We start from the raw sequence: 22,297 nt of genomic DNA, 5'->3' as shown, positions 1-22,297 counted from the left end.
CTTATTAGGAGTCATTGAGCAAATGATGGTTTTGCATTCAATTAAAATCTTTCCTAAATTGCACTGGAAGTGGGGAATATGTTGGATAAGTCTTCAAAGACTGAGGACTACCAAATTTTTGAATTGTCCTAACTTGGCCTTTCTCACATTTTCACTCTACAATACTTCTTTTGTTTACGATTTCTAAGAGATAATACGATGGAGATAATGGAATGAGGAATGTTACCGAGCTTACTGATGTAACTCTGCACAATATTCATTGGGCACAGTTGTAAATAGTGATGAAAAGCTGGAAGCAACAGATTGGAGCCCTATATTACAACTGCATCACTGGGAAGGAAGTAGAAGACAGTGTTTGTGAAAATAAAGACAAAAGAATTAGGAGCAAAGGTAAATAATATAGTCCATTGAGCCTTCTGCTTCATACAATATGATTGCAGTTGATATCTATCATAGATTTGTGAAAGCAGCTACTTCCAGTTTATGTTTAGGACATTGTCACCAATATCCTTTTTAATACTGGATCTAGCAGCCTATTTGGTTAATAGTGATAGAGAACAAACCTATCATGAGTCTTAATGAGAAAAGACGCTTGACTTAACAACTACATGTGTTTTATTGCATGGTAGTACTAAGTGTGATTTACATTGGCTAGTTAGAGTTAGTCAGGGTGTTTTATGGGGGTGTAATCTGCTCCCTCCAGTTTTTAATCACTACTGAAAACTGAGCCTGTGAATACTGTGCATAGCTACACCAGGAAGCTCAGTAACATTTCTCATTCTATTGTCTCCACAGAAATGATAAGCAATAGAAGTGCTGCAGAGCGAAAACGTGAGAAACACCAAATTAGCTCAATACAAAATTGTATTATTCGTCAGCTCTTGAGGATTTATTTAACATATTCCCTACTTCCAGTGCTATTTAGGAGATGAATTAAAAGTTGTGAAAAACTAGTATTTGCTTATTAGCTCAAGATATGACCTTGCCCCCATTCTCACTGTTCTGTGAAAGGCTATCAGGAGCCGGAGTCGACACGACTGACAACATTGGAATCTTGAGGTGTACTCCCCGATTCTCCACCCAGGATGTCAGCAGATTAGGTGGAGCTGAATGCAGTCTCCACCCTTAACCCTTTCAGAACCATTACCTTCTACAATAATTTTTTTCCTTCAATTCCATTTTCCTGCTCACCCCACCTTTACCTTGATTCCCTGAGAGACTAAACGTCTACCAATGTCAGTTTCAAAAACACCGTACAGTGGTATATGTTAAGACCAGTAAATCAGAAAGAAGACAGGCAGAGAGAGTTAAATGAGCATTATAGCACTGAAGTGAGCTTATTTCAATACAAGGAATATTAAAGGTAAGGCAGATGAGCTTAGAGCCTGGATCAGTGCAAGGGACTATGATGCTGTGGCCTTTACAGAGACTTGGTTGAGAGAGGGACATGGCTGGCTGCTCAACATTCCAGGGTTTCGGGCGAGATAGAGAGGAAGGTGAAAGGGGTGGAGGAGTTGCATGATGAATTGAGGAGAATGTTACATCTGCAGTTGGAGAGGACATGCTGAGGACTCATCCACTGAGGCAATATGGGTGGAGTTCAAAACTGAGATGGGTGCAATCACTCTGAAAGGATTATAATATCGGCCCTTCAACAGTTACTGAGACATTAAGGAACAAATATGGAGGCAGATTATGGAAAGGTGCAATAAAAACAGGGTTATCATAGTGGATAAGTTTAAGTTCCCCGATATTGACTGGGATCCCTTCAAGCTAGAGGCTTAGCTGGGGAAGAATTGTTCAGTGCATCCAAGAGGGTTTCTTGAGAGAGTATGTGGATAGTCCAATTTGAGGAGGGACCATATTGGAACTTGTAATGGCTAATGAGCCTGACCAGGTGGCCTACCTTTCAGTGAGAGAACATTATGGAAACAGTGATCACAACTCCTTAATTTTTAAGACCTCTAGGAGCAAGGATAAGTTGGGACCTTGCAGGAAGGTACTAAATTGTTAAAATTAGAGAGGAGCTAGAGAGTGTTAATTGGGATGAGCAGTTACCAGGTAAATCCAGTTTTGACGTGTGGGAACTGTTTAAAGACCTGCTGGGGAGAGTTCAAGACTAGCATGTTCCTGTAAGGAGGAAGAATAAGATTAGTAAGGTAAGGGATACTTGAATAGTGAGGGAGTTGGTGAATTTAGTCAAAAAGGGAAAAGAAGCATATGTAAGATCTAGGAAGCTAAAATTGAACAGGGCCTGTGAGGGATATAACAAAAGCAGGAAAGTATTCACGCAGGAAATTAGGAGAGCAAGAAGAAGCCATGAAATCACTTTGGCAAGTTGGGTTAAAGAGAATTCCAAGGCATTCTATAGATACATTAAAAAGAAGAGGATAACTAGGCAGAAGGTAAGACTACTCAAGGATAAAGGAGGGAACTTGTGCTTGGAGGTGGAGGATGTAGGTGAGACCCTAAATTAATACTCTGCATTGGTATTCATCCAAGATTAGGATATGGAGCATTGTGAGGTTTGTGTGTGGAGCATGCTCATATGCTAGGGCATTTTGAGATGTGATGTTGGATCTGTTGATGAGCATAAAGGTGTATAAGTCCGCAGAGCCTAATGGTATCTACCCCAGGTTCCTGAGAGAGGCAAGAGTGGACATTGCTGGGGCCTTGACCAAGATGTTTCTATTCTCACTAAGCACTAGAGAGGTCCTGGAGGACTGACGTAGCTAATGTTGTTCCTCTGCTCAAGAAGGGAGATAGGGAAAATCCAGGAAACTACAGACCGGTGAGTCTCACATCAGTAGTTGGGAAGCTATTGGAGACAATTCTTCGGAATAGGATTTACGCATGTTTGGAAAAGCATGGCCTAATTAGGGACAGTCAGCATGGCTTTATGCACAGCACGCCATGTCTTACTAACTTGATTAAATTTTTCGAGGAGGTGACAAAAGTGATCAATAAGGGTAAAGCAGTGGATATTGTTTACATGGATTCTAGTCAGGCTTTCAGCAAGATCTCTCATGTTAGGCTCATCCAGAAGAATAAGATGCATGGATGCATGTTGTACAACTATGACTCTAAATGGCCATTTACTCTTCTAAACTCCAAAGCATTCATTTCCAACCTTTCCTCATTTCACAGCCTGCCCATTACAAGTATTAGACTGTTGGCTGAGCAATAAAGAATTTAAAGAAATTGGCATGAGTGAAGAAATGATACTGCATATGATGAGACTATGTGTAAAAATAAAACCCAAACCTGCCAACCTTTACTGTTGATAACCAGATACAGAGCTGGATGAACACAGCAGGACAGGCAGCGTCAAAGGAGCAGGAAAGCTGACTTTTTGGGTCTGGACCCTTCTTCAGAAATGGGAAAGGGGAAGGGGGCTCTGAAACAAATAGAGAGAGGGGGAGGCGATTTTGGAAGGTGGATACAGAAGCAGATAGCTGGAGAGTGTAGGTAGGGAGTTGGGATGGGAGTTGGTCAATTACCTACACTCACCTTTACTGGCTTCATCCCCTCTCCCCCTTGACCTGTCCATCTTCTCTCCACCTACCTGCTTCTCTATCCACCTTCCATTATTGCCTCCCCATCTTTCTGTTTATTTCAGAGTCCCCTTCCCTTCCCCATTTCTGAAGAAGGGCACAGACCCGAAGTGTCAGCCTTCCTGCTCCTCTGATGCTGCTTGGCCTGCTGTGTTCATCCAGGTCGACACATTGTTATCTCAGACCCCAGCATCGGCAGTTCCTACTACCTCTAACCTTTGCTGGAGGATTTTAGAAGAAGTGGCCATGGAGATAAATTATACATTGGTCAGATCTTCTAAAATTCCTGAAATCCTGAAACTATTTCCATTGGTTGATAGATGGCAAACATGACCCTGCTATTTCAGAAATGAGGAAGAGAGAAAACAGTACTCAAGAGGCCCGTTAGCTTAATGTCAGTTGTTGGCAGTTTGCCAGATTCCATTGTTGAGAATGTGGTAAAAGGACTTTTGAAAATTGTAACATGAATAAGGAATACCCGGACAGATAAATAAATGGGAAATAGTGGTTGACCAGTCTATAGTTTGAGAATGTGACTATTAAGTTGAATGGGAACTGGTAGATGCAGCAAATTTGGATTTTCAAATGTACGAGCTGAAGTGTGCTTTATAGACAAAGTTAAGATTCTTGAGATTAAAGATAACAAACTAGCATGGGGAAAGAATTTGTTGATGATCAAACAGCTCAGTATCAGAATAAATGGGGTACTTTGGAATTGACAGGCTTTAGCTCATTGGGAGCCATACAGTAAGATCAGACCTGGAGTAGCCTGTCTAGTTTTGGACTCCTTACGTAAGGAAGGACCTACTTGCCTTACGAGAGTGTGTGAAGATTGATTTAACTAGCTCCTTAGATGGGGGAATTGTCCTGTGAAGGGAGATTGAGCATAAAAAACCCTGTATTCCCTAGAGACTAGAAGAATGAAAAAGAAATCAAATCGTAATCAAAGCTACTTCACCCACATCTGGGAGTAAGTGATCTGAGCAGCAAGCTCGAAATGAGGACCAACACATACACACACACACACACACACACACACACACACACACACACACACACACACACACACACACACAAGCGCGCGCGCGCAGACTCTTATACACCCACCCACATAGGCACACGCACACACACATACCCACTCATACACCCACCCACAAAGGGACACCCATACACATGCATATTCCCACCCACCCACGCACGCACACACACACCCACAGACACACACACATACTCACACACTGTCTCTCTACCACACACACACTCTCTACTCCACCCCCCCACACACACACACTCACACACACTCACACATGCACACGCACACATATGCACACCCATACCCACTCACACACACACACCCAAATACACACATACCCACATGCAGCGCGCGCACGCGCACACACACACATACACACACACGCATGCACACACACACACTCTCCCTCTTCCACACACACACACACTCCACATTCACGTGCACACATACATACATACACACACGTTCGCACTTACGGAAACACACAGATGCTCACACAAACACACACGCACACAAACATAAACATTTACTTGCATGCTGACTTTAACGAACACACACACACACACACACGTAGACACAAAACCAAAGAATAGTCATTGACTCAAAATATTAACTCTGCCTTCTCTCCACAGATGACTGCCAGAGTTGTTGAATGTCATCAGCAATCTGCTTCTTTGTTTCTAACCTTCAACATTCACCATTTTTGTTTTATTAAAAAAAATGAAAGAACTGCGGATACTGTAAATCAGGAACAAAAACAAAGTTGCTGGAAAAGCTCAGCAGGTCTGGCAGCATCTGTGAAGGAGAAAACAGAGTTAACGTTTCAGGTCCAGTGACCCTTCCTCAGAACTGATGGTGGGTGGGAATACATCAGTTTATATGCAGAAAATAGGGAGGTGGGTGGGATAGGGAGTAAACAATAGGATAGAGCCCAAAGAGAGAGAAAGGCAGTTGGACAGACAAAGGAGCCGCTAACGGTCAGGCTGGGAGGGTGAATAGTTGCTAATGGGGACTGTGAGTGACTAACAACAAGGGGTGTGTAGTGGCAGGCTATGTGGTAACAAGACCTGGTGTGTGGGGTAGCCTGAGACAAGGGAAAGTTTAGGCCCTAAAATGATTGAACTCAATATTGACTGCGGGGGGCTGTAGGGTCCCTGAGCGGAAAATGAGGTGTTGTTCCTCCAGCTTGCGTTGGGCTTCCCTGAAATACTGCAGCAAGCCAGAGACAGAGATGTTGGCCAGGGAACAGGGTGGTGTGTTAAATTGGCAATCAACAGGTAGTTCAGGGTCTTTTTTGTGGGCAGAACGTGGATGTTCTGCGAAGCGGGCATCAAGTCTGTGCTTCGTTTTCCCAATGTAGGGGAGAGCACATTGTGAGCAGCGAATGCGCTAAACTAGATTCTGGGAAGTGCTGGTGAAGTATTGCTTCACCTGGAAGGTATGTGTGGGCCCTTGGATACTGGGGAGGGAGGAGATAAATGGGCAGGTGTTGCATTATCTCCGGTTATAGGGGAAGGTGCCACTGGAGTGTGGGGAGGTGTTGGGAGTGAAGGAAATGTGGACCAGGGTGTCCCAGAAGGAATGGTCCCTGCAGAAGGTGGACAGGGAGGGGAGGGGAATACATGTCTGATAGTGGCATCTCACTGGAGGTGGTGGAAATTGCGCCTGATGATCTTTTGGATGTGGATGCTGGTGGGATGGTAGGTGAGGATAAGGGGAACCATATCACTATTGCAGAAGGGAAAAGAAGGGGTGAGGGTGGAAGAGTGGGAGATAGATCGGACCCGGTTGAGGGCCCTGTTGACAATGGAGCTGGGGAATCCGTGGGTGAGGGAGAATGTGAACATTTCTGAGGCTCCCTTGTGGAAGTTGGCCTCATCTGTACAGATGTGATGGAGACAGAGGAACTGAGAGAATGGGATGGAGTCCTTACAGGAAGCAGGGTGTGAGGAAGTATGGTCCAGGTAGCTGTGGCAGTCTTTTAGTGGCCAGTCTATCCCCAGAAATGGAAACAGAAATATCGAGGAAGGGAAGGCAGGAGTCAGAGATAGACCTGGTGAAAGTGAGGCCTGGGTGGAAATTGGAGGCGAAATTGATGAAGTTTTCAAATTCTAGATGAGAGAGGGAAGCAGCATAGATGATATCATCGATGTATTGGAGAAAGCCTTGTGGGTGGGGGCTGGAATAGGACTGGAACAAGGAATATTCCACCTATCCCATGAAGGGACAGGCATAACTAGGGCCCATGAGGGTACCCATAGCAACCCCTCTTACCTGAAGAAAATGAGAGGAGTTGAGAGAGAAGTTATCGAGGGTGAGGATAAGCTCAGCCAAGAGGAGGAAGGTGGTGGTGTATAGGGATGGCTTAGGTCTTTGCTCCAGGAAGAAGCAGAGACCTCTATGACCCTCCTGGTGGGGAATAGATGTGTAAAGAGATTCATGTCCATGGTAAAGAGAAGGATGCTAGAGTTTTGAAACTGGCGTAAGGCGTCAGATAAACCATAGATGAATGTTAGTCGGGATTGGAGAAAGTAGGAAGAGATGAGTTCTGTGGGGCACGAACAGACTGAAACAATGGGTATGCCCGGACTGTCCTGTTTGTGGATTTTTGGCAGGAGGTAGAAGCAAGCTGTGTGGGACTTGGAGACTATTAGCTTGGAATTGGAGTAGGGGAGATCACCAGATGAAATGAAATCAGTAACTGCAGTAGACACAGTGGCCTGGTATGCTATGGTGAGGTCATGATCCAGGGGAAGGTAGGAGGACGTATGTGAGAGTTGGCACTCAGCCTCTGCAAGGTAGAGGTCAGTATGCCAGACTACAACAGCACCACCCTTATCGGCAGGCCTAATGATAAAGTCAGGGTTAGATCAGAGTGCGCTGACTGCAGTCAGTCTGGTGGGAGATAGATTGGATTTGGTGAGCGAGGTAGCGAAACTGAGGCAATTAACGTCACATTGACAGTTCTCAATGAAAAGATTGAGAGCAGGTAAGAGGCCAGAGGCAGGGTTCCAGGTGGAGGGAGAGTGTTGGATTTGAGCAAAAGGGGTCTGCGTTTTATTTCGATGTTTTATTTTAAGCATTTCTACAAAGTCGGCAAGCTATTCAGCACCAATCAGAATCTAACCTGGTGCATGAGCCTTTTAAATTGTATTGGTGGGAAAGGTTCTTCCTGCTGTTGAAGGTTTTTTCAGCAATCTGTGTTTGAGAGGGTGCTACCTGGTGCATTAAGCTTCAAAACGACAGCGTCTTCGTCAAGTCAGTGTCTTCCAACCAGCCTACATCCTTTCTTAGAAGGCAAACGACATGGCTCTCGGCATGCACGCATGTGTGCCATGGATAACTGTTTTGTGCCCAAAATATTACACAGCACCATGCATACGAACACAATGCTAACATTTTTGGCAACACTGTTCTATTTGTCACTCGAGTGTAACTGAGTACCTCCCTACAAGCTCCGCATGTTGGCAGAAATCCATCAAATTCAGGGTGTCTCTTGTTTTTAATGGTCAAATTATTCAGTTTATAGAGAAACAAATTTCATTTTGGAAGAAAACCTTGCTGCTAAATTTGTATTATTTTTAGTTAGCATTTTCTTTGTTAAGAGGGATTATAAAAATTAAAATTAATCTAGTATGTCCAAAGTAATCATCATATTTGCCATTGCTTATTTGATTTAATTTATTTCCAGTTTTATCATTAATTACTGTCAAGTATCATTGGTTTGTTATCTGAGAATTGCTCGGATTGACAGGAGGGAGAAGTACAATAGAGAAAGGAGCTGGAACATTCTATGATAGTCTTATGTACGAGGGGCTGTCAATCTGTGCTGCAGAAAAATGCCTGCCCACAAAGCATTTTGGTTTATTTCGTATATATTTACGTTTTGCGAGTTTGTTATGTCTCCTCGCTAGACGGCAGACAGACGTGATGATCAAATAACACAAGCGTTAATTATGTGTTGGCAGCTCACAAGTGTGGGACGGAAAGTTCTGGAAACCTGTTTAAAATGGCAACACCAGCTTATCATTAAGAATTTATCGATCATTGGGGGTTGAGAAGGTGTGAAGACTTAGCATTGATTGGCTTGAGTCCTACCTGAGCTTGCAGTGTCAATGCCATTATCTGTTTGCATCGGGCTGCTCGGGATAAAGCAATATTGCTAACGACACATAAACTCTATATGGAAATGACTTGGCTTCATTTTTCTTGAACCTCATGGGACTAAGTATTACATATACCATTTTTAATATAAATCATTTATTACCATCACAGAAGGAAATGACAGCTGGAGTCCCTGACACCAGGCATAGTCCCTAAAGGGAAGTAAGATCTCAGCTGTTTGAAGCAGTGAAAGGATTTCATGCCGTGTGTCATACAGACCTGAGTAACAAAGAAATCTATGCAAAGGTATGCATCTGAGAGCTGATTTTCACAAATTCTAAAAGCATACCTTATCTGAATTTCAAATTGCATATGCTAATAAATCTCTGACATCCCGCAAAAGCCCAGGGATGTTAATGAATGTATCCACATAAGCTATCATGTACTTTTATTGTCACAGCAATTGAACAACTCTCACCTATTCTCTGACCTGAAGCAGCTGTTCATGTCAGCGAGTTTAAATCACTGGACATGTTGTTACAGTTTTTTTCACCATGAACTAAATAAAGTGAAATTCCAAGTAACTGAAACAGTGATGTATCAGCAAATAGTAAAGATTTTACATTGGAATCTGCCAACTTTTACCAACTATCAGGATGGAGACATCTAGTGCTTGGGAAACCATCAGCTGCAAGCTTTCCACGTCACATTCCATCCCACCATGGAAATAGATCACTATTCGATCACCATTGCTGAGTCAAGATCCTGGAACCCTCTACAAAAACAGTCCTGTCCATGTACCTTCACCACATGGTCTTTAGTTGCCCAAGAAGATCTCTTGGGTAACAAAATGTGAGGCTGGATGAACACAGCAGGCCCAGCAGCATTCCAGGAGCACAAAAGCTGACATTTCGGGCCTAGACCTCTCTGATGAAGGATCTAGGCCCGAAACGTCAGCTTTTGTGCTCCTGAGACGCTGCTGGGCTTGCTGTGTTCATCCAGCCTCACATTTTGTTATCTTGGATTCTCCAGCATCTACATTTCCTATTATCACTGATACAAGATCTCTTGGGTAATAGGCGCTGACCTTATCAAAGATGTCTACTTCCCACCAAATGTCTACTTCCACAACCGAAACTCACATAACCTAATGGAACTATGATGTTTATCATAACAGACTTGACTCTGGAAGGATTACTGGGGAAAAAAAATCATGGGATGACAAGATAAAATTAAATAGGTTAAGCTGCATTGGAAAAATATTTCTTAATTTCTATGAAATATGGCATAACAAAATACATTTGGGTTTTCTTAATTTTAGTTGCTCTAGATTTCAAAAAAAAATGTAAAGAAAGACTGCAAACAAATTAATAATAGCACAGCTCCATGGTACCTTCTTTCAGAAAATTGAAAAGTTAGCAAATACTGTCAGTTTGTACTAATGAGAAGTGTAATTCTCATCCTGGCATAAGTTCATAAGGATATTTGAAGAATAATTGTTGGAACCAGTTTTTTTAAAAAAAAATCTTTGGATAAATCATATGGAATCTAAAAGCGTTGTAATTTTCAGAAATGGTAAGTTCAAAAGTGATATAAGATCAGCTTTTCTCCTTCATTGCACTGGGGAAATTTTTGTTCCATTACATCAGGTCTATGTTTCCATTACAACATGCCAGAATTTACTTGGTATCTTCAGATAGATATCATTGGTCACCAGCATGGAATTGAGTTGGACAGAGGCTCTCATGCCTCCTATTGCTTCTAATTTGACTGTTGTGTGCAGAGGAGCCTGGTGAATACTGGTGTAGGGATCGGTGGTGGGATTACAGAGACTGGAGGCTCTGCAAAATTCTAGGGAAGCCCAAAGGTTACAATCAGCAGCAGTAACTTCTGGGATTTTACTCGTGATCCCGCCTTCCAAAGCATTTATTCAGCATCCACTGGCATGATGACACAGTGGTTAGCACCGCTGCCTCACAGTGTCAGGCACCTGGGTTCAATTCCACCGGTGGGTGCGGGCCTGTGTGGAGCTTGCACATTCTCCCCGTGTCAGCGTGGGTATCCTCTGGGTGCTCTGGTTTCCTCCCACAGTGCAAAGATGCGCAGGCTAGGTGGATTGGCCATGCTGAATTGCCCATAGTGTTCAGGGATGTGTAGATTAGGTGAGTTATAGAGGGATGTGTTCACATGAGTGCTGTGACGGTCGGTTTGGACTTGTTGGGCTGAAGGGCCTGTTTCCACACTGTAGGGATTCTATGATTCTATACATGAACATGAACACAGTTAAGGTCTCTGAAACTTGCACCAAACTTCAACTTACCTTCCAACTCAATGCTATGCTTGAATGAAGCCAGCTCAGAATGTGCCAGGGCTATTGAAATGAAAGGACTGGAAACTTTGTTGTCAACTGTGTTAAGCATTACCTGATGTTACTCATAAATCCCTCTCTGGCATAGCAGTTTCTATTGCATTTGTTGCTGAGGATGATGTTGGGCTGAGAAGGTGCACAATTTGCTGACTTCTGTTCTCTCTGCACTGTCTCCTTGGACAGGCGAGCTTTTTGTTTCCACTCACCTCTTCCTAAGCTTCTCCAAAAGGTAAGCTTCCAGACATTATGACTGTCAGCAATTATTTCCTAGTTTTCAATGTCTACCATCTTCATATTTCATTTTTAGAGAAGATATGGGCAGCTAGCAGGTCATAATTAATTCATCATACAATACATCTGTGAGTATACTGTTAACATCCATCCAACACATGGCTAAGCCAGGACAGGCTTCATTAACTTAACAATGAGTTTATGTTGATTGAATTATCATGCTCCAAGACCTTTGTTGTACTTTTCCTGCCAAGAGATGCTAAGTGTATTTCTGAGACATACAGGTGGAACCTGTTCAGCTTTTTCTCCTGCCTGGCCTGTGTTATCCAGGCATCACCACTGCCAATAAGTGCGCTGAGTATACCGACTTTGTACCCTCACTGTTTGTGTTCTTATTCAGGTCATTGTTGTTCCACATTCTTTTTCAGAGCTTGAACACATACAAGTGAAGCTTTTGTGATATGCGTGTCAATTTCAGCACACAGTGACAGATTGTTGGTGGTTACAGATCGTAGGTGTGTGATTCTTTCACGCTATGTCAATACTGATAGATGATGATCCAGCAACATCCCGGACTGTGACATTTATCTTCCTGATGCTGATAGTCAGATCAATCTCTTTACAGACATGAGTGAGTTTGTCCATTGGTCCTGAAGGTGTTCCTGAGTTTGTAATGTTATTGCAACATTACATGGGTAGAGCACGTTTCTGATAAGGACTTTGTGCACCTTTGACTTTGATATCAGACAGGAAAAGGCTGACCAGCTTTCTCCAAGTTCTAACATGTAAGTGAACACCCTTTATTAATGCTTACCACTGAATAGGTCAAAAAATACTAATGTCAGATCACAATACTATTTAATCCCACTGTAGAGGACAAAGATTTCCAATAATGCCACATTCTAGCTGCTGGTATTTAGCATATTGTTTCGGAAAGTGGAAGTAGCATTAGCAGCTACAGCTGGCAGCCCTACATCATCAATATGATAAAAACCGAAAGAACAGTGGATGTTGTATATCAGGAACAAAAACAAAGTTGCTAGAAAAGCTCAGCAGCTCTGGCAGCATCTGTGAAGAAAAACATCAGGTTGACATATCAGGTCTGGAGACCCTTCTTCTGATTTTTTCTTCACAGATACTGCCAGACCTGTTGACTTTTTCGAGAAACTTCTGTTTTTGTTCCTGTGTATCTTCAAAATGATCTCCTCTTGTCATGAAAAATTTGAAATGATTTCAGTAAAACTTTACAATGTTATAGTCAACCATACTTCAAACACAGAAGTTAATAGTAGTATGTCCAACTGGCACAAAACATTTGACACATTTTCCAAGCATATTTTGGGCAACGTGTGACTGAATATTTGATGTGTACAAATGAAAAGGGCCTGGGGCACCTAAAGATGGATCAAACTTTGTAAAATTATTTTGATTATGTTCAGTTTTGGCTTTAGAAAATGTATCTACTAAACATCAGAGTACATGCAAAAGAGAGTAGCAGAGCTCATTCTGTGTAATGAGTTGAACTGTATGAAAATCTTGCAGGAACTTAATATTGATAGCCTCGCAAAAATACCAGTGAAGGAGGCTTGTAAAATTATATAGAGACAGTAAAGCCAATTTGTTGAAGTGGTGAGGAATTAGGAGCAAAGAATACATGGTGAAATAGAGGAAAAGCAGATCAAAGAAAGTGTCAGGGAAGCCTCTTTATTCATTCATAGAGATATAAATATTCAGAACAACCCATAAAACAAGATAATATAGGTAAAAATATTGAAGTCATTTATTGCAAGAGTTAAAGGACTGTAGGGATGAACTTCAATGAGCTCAATGGCTTCCTTTCATTCATGTCTTCTCTCAGAGAATTATGAGTTCTTAGAAATCCTGCCACAAAGAGCTGTGGGGGCAGCTTGTGTATATTTAATGCTGAGATAGAGAGTTTCTTGATCAATAGTGGAATCAAGGATTATAGGGAAAACACAGAAAAATGGACTTGAGGAAAGTTTTACTGAAATCATTTCAAATTTTTCATGACAAGAGGAGATCATTTTGAAGATACACAGGAACAAAAACAGAAGTTTCTCGAAAAAGTCAACAGGTCTGGCAGTACCTGTGAAGAAAAAATCAGAAGAAGGGTCTCCAGACCTGAAATGTCAACTCTGATGTTTTTCTTCATGATCTTATTAAATGTCAGGGTAGCTTGAAGGGCTGAATGGCCTACTCCTGTTCCTACTTCCTGTGGTCTTATCTTCCGAGTTTTGTTATATTCTTGTACTCTTCAACTGACCAATCCAGGATGCTTGTAAAGTGACATTTGTTCTTTTTATCTCATAATGAATTAACTTAAATATATTTAATCATGGCAATTTCCAGCCCTCACAAAAACAGAAGGAAGCATACTTACTGAAGCAATGCTCCTGCATACAACACGAGGAAACATGTACAGAGTTAGCACAACAGTTCAACAACTTTGCATTGATATTGCAATGGGGGAAAGCTGATATTAATTCGCTGCCAAATATCTGCCCAGATTCCACCATCTTCGATCGCCACCTGATTTTTGAAGAAGCTAAAAGCAGCCATTGGAAATCTTCTTGCAATATGTAGACCAAGCATTGATGATCACATTGGGTCATGCTGGTGATTGAACCCTGATCTGATCAGCTTTTCCAGCCAATTGAAGTTAACCAGAACTAAAAGTGTCAAGGAATACTCTTTATTCATTCAGACAAAAAATCATATTTTTAATCATAGGTTTTTAAAAGTAATTTGTGAGGTTAGAAAGTGCTGCCAAATAAAAGCAGACAACTGCAGATGCTGGAAATCTGAAACAAACATTGAAAATGCTGGAGAAACTCAACAGGTTTGGCAGCACCTGCAGAGAAAGGAACAACATTAATGTTTTAAGTCCTATATGATTCTTCTTCGGAACTCTTGCACGTTACTTCTGTTTCTCTATTTCCTGCCATTCCTGTTGAGTTTCTCCAGCACCTACATTGCTTGTTTTAAGTGGTGCCGCCTCTCCCCTGCATCACCATCCTGGAAGTCACTGTCCTTGTATATAGCTGAGGCTGGATTTCCCCAAGCTGCCAGCCTGTTATTATGGTGCGCTGTTAAGATCGCTGTGGCCTTAATAGTGACCGGTCTAGTATCTAACTAAATGGTTTCATGCTTGGAAGACACCGATAGTCAAATTACCCCCAGAAGGTAAATTGTAGCTTTAGCTGCCAGATTAACTGATCGGCAATGGGTGAGTTTAATAAGGGTTGGCTTGTGATATCACAAAGAATTTGAGTTTCTTGTACCAATTACCCTGGTCTCCTTAAGTAAAAGGGACAGTTTGAAGCTCATTAGCATTAAATAATGGAGAATGTTTATATACTCAAACCCACCAGGAACTGATTTAGCATTTTTTTCAAAATTATGCAACTTACAACTAGCAGCAAGAGGGGACTTACATCACATTAGTCTTAACTCAGGAAGGAGAAATGTTTATTCCCCAATTTCCTATCCTGAGACATGTGCATCTCTTTACAACAGAACTTTGACGAATCAAGGAAATATTTTTGCTGTGTTGGCAAATCTGGGTGAATATAATATTGCTTTCGTGGAAAATTGGCTTAAAAATTACTTGCAGCTCACAGAATTATGCTGAGCATTGAGAGGGGGCTATTCAGCCCATGTTACCTCATTTGCTCTTCATAAAAGCTATCTATTTAGCCCTACTTTTTGTTCTTGACCTATTAGTTTGTGGTCTGGTTCCTGTCTCTCTGGACAGCATTGCTCCCATTGTGTCAGTTCGTATTCTGTCCTCTTGGATTCTGCAGGCACAATGGTGGGAATTGGATGTTCATACTGCACTCTTGAGTCTACTTTACTCAGCTGGATTGCTCATACTCTGAAACTTCTGTATTTCTGTCTCTACCTTATCTAAAAGTGACTACTGTTTGACCCTCAATAGGCACTGCAAAACATTTTGTACATTTAATATACAGAATAAGACTTGTATCACTCTGGTACAATTCTTCCATTCCTCTGTTAGAGTCGATAGCATGTGACAGCTCACATCACATTTACATTTTAATGATTAACACATTAAGTCCCTTTATATTATGCCTGCAACCCTGCAATATCATAGTTCTGACCACTTATCCTGTGCCTGCTCATTGATTTGGTATAGCTCAATATATAAAGCCACTTGTATCTGGAAAGCCACAATAACATTTGCACAAATGTGGGCATTAGCAACAAACGTTAAAGCAAAACTCTGTCTATATCAGCGTGCGAGCTATTCCAAGGTGTTCAAGAAATTGTTTACCTTTAATTAAAATGTTTCTCAATTATTTCTCAGGTGCACCTGAGCAGACTACTGTGTATTTCAACTCCCATTCAGCTCTCCAAAAATGCAGGTCAAACTGACCAATCCACTATCTCCCTTTCTCAAGCTCTGGTTTGATCCTTTCGGGGGGATTTAAGCTGAACAAGAAATGCAGAGTTGGAGAATGAAAATGCTCAAATAAATAGGGACTGACTACAACATCGGTATGAAATTTCCTCTATGATTTTTCAAACAGACTTGTTGCACAAGTTACCGCAGATGAAACCTGTGACAAGTGGCGGAGGTGTACTTGATCCCCTTATAAAAATCATTGATGAATCTGCTTCCACCTAACTTTCTGGCAGTTCCAGTTGATAACTGCTTGCTGTTCATAAAAAAAGGAACTTCATCTCAATATCCCTCGGATATTTCTCAGTTATCTTAAAATACGTCCTCTGGTTGCAGACTTTACTTCTGGGGAGAAAACCAATTTCTTTCTAATTATTCTACCAAATTCGTCCCAAAAGCTCATTAGAAACTTCTCTTAATGCTCTTCAATTAGCTTCACCTTAATCCTTAAAAATAAAAATGAAATATTCTTCCTGAAAATTAGAAACTATAACAGTGGTTCCTGGAAAGAAGTATAGAAAACCACAGGGAATTGATGCAGTAGAGAACAAGGGAAGGAGACATTAAAACACCAGACTGAAAGAAGCACATGATAAGAAATTTTAACCTACACTGGTGGGAATGGGTACAATAATGTATTATATATTGTGTAATTTTACTCCACATTGAATTCAGTCTTCAAAAGTTTAAAATCAGTTTTACACCTGATTCCATTGTATTCTCATCCAGTGAATGTGTTGCAACACATGAATTTTCCAGAACAATCCTTAGATACAGAGAATAACTCACCTGGAGAATTTATGTTTCGAGTCGCATTTATGAAATGCAGAACTGTAACCATAACTTGCCTTATTTCAGATGTGTTGCTTAGTTTGAGTAGATGAATAGCTCAGAAAAGGCAGGCTCTTCACTTACACGTGTTCAATGTTTAAAGACAACACCTACACAACAGATTGCAGAACTACAAAACTGTGGCAAGTTCTTCAGGATCATAAAATTGTTAAGGCCTTACTTGATTCATTTCATAGAGTCACAGACTCATACAGCATGGAAATAGACAGTTCGGTCCAACCCATCCATGCCTACCGTGTTCCGAAACGAAACTACTCCCATCTGCCTGTGCTTGGCCCATATGCCTCCAAGCCTTTCCTATTCAAGAACTTATCCAAATGTCTTTTAAATGTTGTAAGTGCACCTGCATTCACCACTTTTTCTGACTGTGCATTCCACACACAAACCACTCTCTGTTTAAAAAAGCTCCCTCTCATGTCCTTTTTAAATTTTTTTCCACACACCTTAAAAATACGTCCCCGAGTTTTGAACTCCACCACTTGAAGGAAAATCCCCTTGTCATTCACCTTATCTGTAGGCCTCTTGATTTTATAAACCTCAATAAGGTCACGCCTGATCCTTCCACTCTCCAGTAGAAAAAGTCCCAGTTCGTCCAGTCTGTTTTTATATTTCAAAGACTCTATTCCCGGAAACATCCTGGTAAATCTTTTTGGAACCCCCTCCAGTTAAATAAACTGGAAAAGGAGTCTTTTCTTGTATCACTGTGCAACAATAATCTCCCATAAGACATGAACATCTGGGCTGGCCTGATGGGAAGTGACAATTTTATTAAAAAAAGATTCACAGAATTTTGTTTGCCCCGGGCTGCAACTCTATCTTAAAGATGAAAGTTTAGCAGACGTGCTGAAATTTGCCAGATTTCTGCCAGTGTGCCTCAGGCCAACATCCTAATTAGGTCATTAATAACATGCCCAGCTGCTCTAAGAGGAAGTCAGCTGTTCAAAAATGGTGGAGCCCATTAGCTGCATTGTAAGATGGTTCAGAGTTAACCTAACAAACCTCAATAAATGTCAAAAATGACATCAAGAGCAAGTTATCTATCTTCTGTACTCTTTCCGTCAGGAAAAGTTTTTACAAGATAATGGTACCAAGAAAGGGTTCTTAAAAAAGAAATGTCTTTTTTTATTATTTGTTTGCATTTAAACTATAAATCACTATAAATATATTGGAAACAAATAATTTTATACAATAATATACCTGCATGATATAGCATTTAGTTACATTTGTCTAGGAAATCTAAATTAAGGCAAAACATTTTGTGTGAAATTGATGATTCTGAACTTAACGAGAAAGCTTCCAAGAAATAAAGAAAGGTCCTCAATAGATTTTACTTTTCAACAGCACCTTTTACAGTTGTCTACGTATTTTTTTCATGGTCTCCCTGTTAAGTCCGGGAGCTCTCTCAGATATTTTTCATCTGAACAAAAATATCTTGTAGTTATAGTATATTCTAGAGGAGAGATTGCCTTTGACTAGCATGGTATAACTGTGTGGAATAAAAGAATGATTTCTAAATCAGCAAATGTCAGCAAAGAACATCGGAACATTAGTAAAAAAGAGCAGGAATATGCCAAATAACCTCTTTAACCTGCTCTAATATTCAATATTTCGATTTTTATCTCTGCAGCGGGGAGAGGTGGCTATAAAGTCTTCAACAATTTTATGTTTAAATTATCCATAAGAAATAGGAAATAGAAGCAAGAGCAGGTCATCCATCCAATTGGACTGCTCTGGGACATGTCTGTGTCACGGGCTGGGCCTTCCTTAGTTTCTCTTGAGAAAGTGATGTCAAGTTGTTTTCTTGAGTTGTTATGGTTCATTTGATGTTCAATGCTGTGAGAGAGGGAGCTCTAGAATTTTGACTTACTGGCAGTGAAGGAACAGTGTTATATTTCCACGTTAGGGTGGTGAGTTGTTTGGAAGGGGTATCCAGATGATGATGTTGGCATGCATCTACTGCCCTTGTTCCTCTGGACAGTAGTGGTCATAGCTTTGGAAGGTGTTGTCTTAGGTTTGTTGGTAAATTTATGCTGTGCATCTTGCAGGAGGTACACACTGCTGCTGCTGAGAGTTGGTAGTGGAGGGAATGGATGGTTGTGGATATGGTTCCAATCAAGCAGGGTGTTTTGTCCTGGACGTTAATGAGCTTCTTGAGTGTTGTTGGAGCTACACACACCTGTATGACTGGACCTTATGACTGATTTCATTCCGAATCTAGATACTGAATCTTCCTAGAAATTGATGTATTCTTAATGATGAATTCCATTGAGGATTTTCTCTCCTCATTGCAGGCAGGAGTATTCTCCAATCCTGGGTATCCCAGGATCCCTAGTGCTGGAGTTATCTTTAAAAGCCTATGGTGCACCTAATCATGCACCGTCAGCCTTGAACTGGCCTGCATATTTTGGGTAACTTGACCTGGATATTGGATTTAAGAGGTAGTTGACACCATGCTTTGCAGATAGAGACCTGGATGTCCTGGTGGACGGCATGCTGCATCCTCTTCCCACAAGATCACTGGAGGAGGTCACAATATCGGATCCTGCTAGATTGCTCCAAAACTGGCCACTAGGACAATGTGGTCCCTGTGGTCTGAATGACTGCTCAGCAAAGTAGGCAGCAGGTCAATGACCTTCTAGGCTTCGGTGGGATAGATGCTAACATTTTCTATCTTCTACCTCACACAGCCTTTACTCTCTCATCACCTCCCACCATCAAGGCTGTTGGTGCACCATAGAATCTCTACTGGGTGGAAGGAGGCCATTTGGTCCATTGAGACCACACTGACCATCCAAAGAATATCTCGCTCCGATCTACCCCATCCCTGTAACCCTGCATTTCCCATAGCTAATCTACCTAACCTGCACATTTTTAGACTGTGGGAAGAAACCGGAGCACCTGGAGGAAACTCACGCATACACAGGGAGAATATGTAAACTTCACGCAGACAGTCACCCTAGGATAGAATTGAACCTGGGTCCCTGGTGCTGTGTAACAGCAGTGCTTGCCTCTGAATCACCGTGTCACTGAGTCTCATAATTGTTTGCATTCATTCCCATTCATGACAGCACTGCGAGACAACTTGTCTGCATGTCATCCGCACTGCCTACTCACTCACCCTGACATCCATCAATACTTCCCCCCACCCCCACACAAACTGTATCAGGCACTTTTGTCTCATGTGATCTCTCTCTCTGTCTCATTACAGGAAACAACCCATAGTAAGGCAGAGAGAGCCAAGATGAAGGTTTTATTGAAATCAATCATGGGATATGAACGTCATTGGCTGGGCTATGATTTATTACTCATGCCTCATTGCCCAGAGAGCAGTTAAGAGTCAACCACTTGGCTCTGAGTCTGGAGTCACATGTAACCCAGACCAGGCAAGGATGGTAGTTACCTTCCATAGTGGACATTAGTAAATGAGATCGGTTTCTCCCCACCAGTCTTTCATGGTTTCATGGGCAGCAAATAACTCATAGTGCCAGAGGCCTTGGTTTGATTATAGCCTATGGTGACTGATTGTGTGAAATCTGTTCATTCTTCATGTGTATGCATGAGCTTCCTCCCACAGTGCAAAGATGTGCAGATTAGATGTATTGGTCAGTTTAAATAGTCCATAATTTCTGGAGATGTAGATTAGCTAGATTAGCCATGGGAAATATGGGGTTACGGAGATTGGGTTGGAGGCTGGATTTAGCTGGGATGCTCTTTGGACTGCTGGTGTAGGCTTGATGGGCTGAACAGCCTCTTTCTGCAGTGTAGGGATCCTATGATTAGACTGTTAATTCCAGAAGTAGCTCCACCATCTGCCGTAGCAGGGTTTGAAATCATGTCTCCAGAACATTATTAGACCAGAGATAACAACACTAGATCATTGCTTTCCTGGCATTTTGTTCTTCACCTTCTGGCCCTGGCAGGCAAAGATTGAGATTACTTCTGTGGAGGTGCTGAAATGTCCATGTCCTAGCAACTGGGTAAGATGCTCCCATAAACACGATTGTGAATATATCGTCAATGTGCCAGAACATCTACACTTCATTTGCAACACATTCTGTCCTTTCTCTCAGGTGATTACACACAGAATTATACACCAAATGACACTTAATAGGTTGCTATCCAGAGTGAAGGTCATTTCCTTATCTAACAAATCCAAATACAGTGAACCAAATAAAAGGTTTACTGAAGTTTTTCAGGCCATAAGAATTTATAATTCAAACAAAAATCCAGAACCAAAACCAAAAGTGCTGAAATTTTCTGGCAACATCTGTCAAGCGAGAAACAGGTTTAACATTTCAGGTGAATGATCTTTCATCGTTTTGCAGTATAATTCCATGGAAGGAACTCCAATGGCCTGATGACAACTTCAGGTGTCCATTTCTCACAAGGAGATAAGGTGATGCCAGTCTGCACCCAGCTGGAGAAAGAAGCACAAACAGGCTCTCAGAATACTTCAGAGGTGGCCAGAACTTCCACCTCTAGCTTGACTGCCTGCTAGCCTTAGCCCTGTGGGAGTTCAAGGAGAAGAGAGTTCACATACCTCTGGGCAGGACACACATGACACACAGTGACCACGAAGGAATGGTGACACACTTCCAAGTCAGGATGGTGAGTAGTTTGAAGGTTACGTGAAGGCAGCTGTGTTTCCATATATCAGTTGTCCTTCTAGGTGAAAATAGATTTGGGTTTGGAAAGTGCGATGGAACTTTCATGAATTTCAGAAAGCCTTCTTGCAGATGGTAAGACCACAAGACATAGAAAAAGTAGGGCATTCAGCTGCCAAGGTTGCTCTGCCATTCCATGACATCATGGCTGATCTGATAACCTGCAACTTCATTTTCTAACCTTTTCCCGTAATCGTTGGTTCAACTAATTATAGATTCATCCATTTCAGTCCCGAATATACTTAATGACACAACTTGAACAGCCCTCTGTGGTTAAATTCAAAGACCACAGCATTCTGAGGGAAGAAATTCCTCCGGCACGGTGGCTCAGTGGTTAGCACTGCAGCCTCACAGCACCAGGGACCCGGGTTCAATTCCAAACTCGGGCAAATGTCTGTGCAGAGTTTGCACATTCTCCTTGTGTCTGCGTGGGTTTCGTCTGGGTGCTCCGGTTTCGTCCCACAGACCAAAGATGTGCAGGCTAGGTGGATTGGCCATGCTAAATTGCCTGTAGTGTTCAGGGGTGTGTGGGTTATAGGGGGATGAGGATGGGTCTGGGTGGGATGCTCCAAGGGGCAGTGGGGACTTGTTGGGCCGAAGGTCCTGTCTCCACACTGTAGGGATTCTAATCTATGACTTAAATTAAGCTCTTATTCTGAGATTATGCTCTCTTATTGTAGGTTCTCATGAGAAATGGCCTTTCTAACAAGATTTTGCCATCTCATTCAAACTGCCTATATCCATCTTCAGACTCCTGATGTCATCCTCAGCTCTTGCTATCCCACTATTTTTTCTGTCATCTGCAAACTTGGTTATAACACATTCACTTTCTTCATTCAAGTCATTAACATATAATGTAAATGATTGTAGCTGGAGCACTGACCTCTGTAGCGCTCCACTCGTTACAGATTTCCATCCTTGAGGCTTTCAGGCACATCATGGACCAGTTTGACTGAGCTTGTGGAACAGTGCTTGAGTGAATGCAATTGCATAGCCTCACGCAGGGCATATCCTGAACAGAGCGACTCTAGGTCAGCCCATAACATG

This window comes from Stegostoma tigrinum, chromosome 24 (assembly GCF_030684315.1).
Source record: "Stegostoma tigrinum isolate sSteTig4 chromosome 24, sSteTig4.hap1, whole genome shotgun sequence".
Taxonomy (NCBI): Eukaryota; Metazoa; Chordata; class Chondrichthyes; order Orectolobiformes; family Stegostomatidae; genus Stegostoma; species Stegostoma tigrinum.
The sequence above is the reverse complement of the archived record's forward strand: the minus strand, read 5'-3'. Positions refer to the sequence as shown.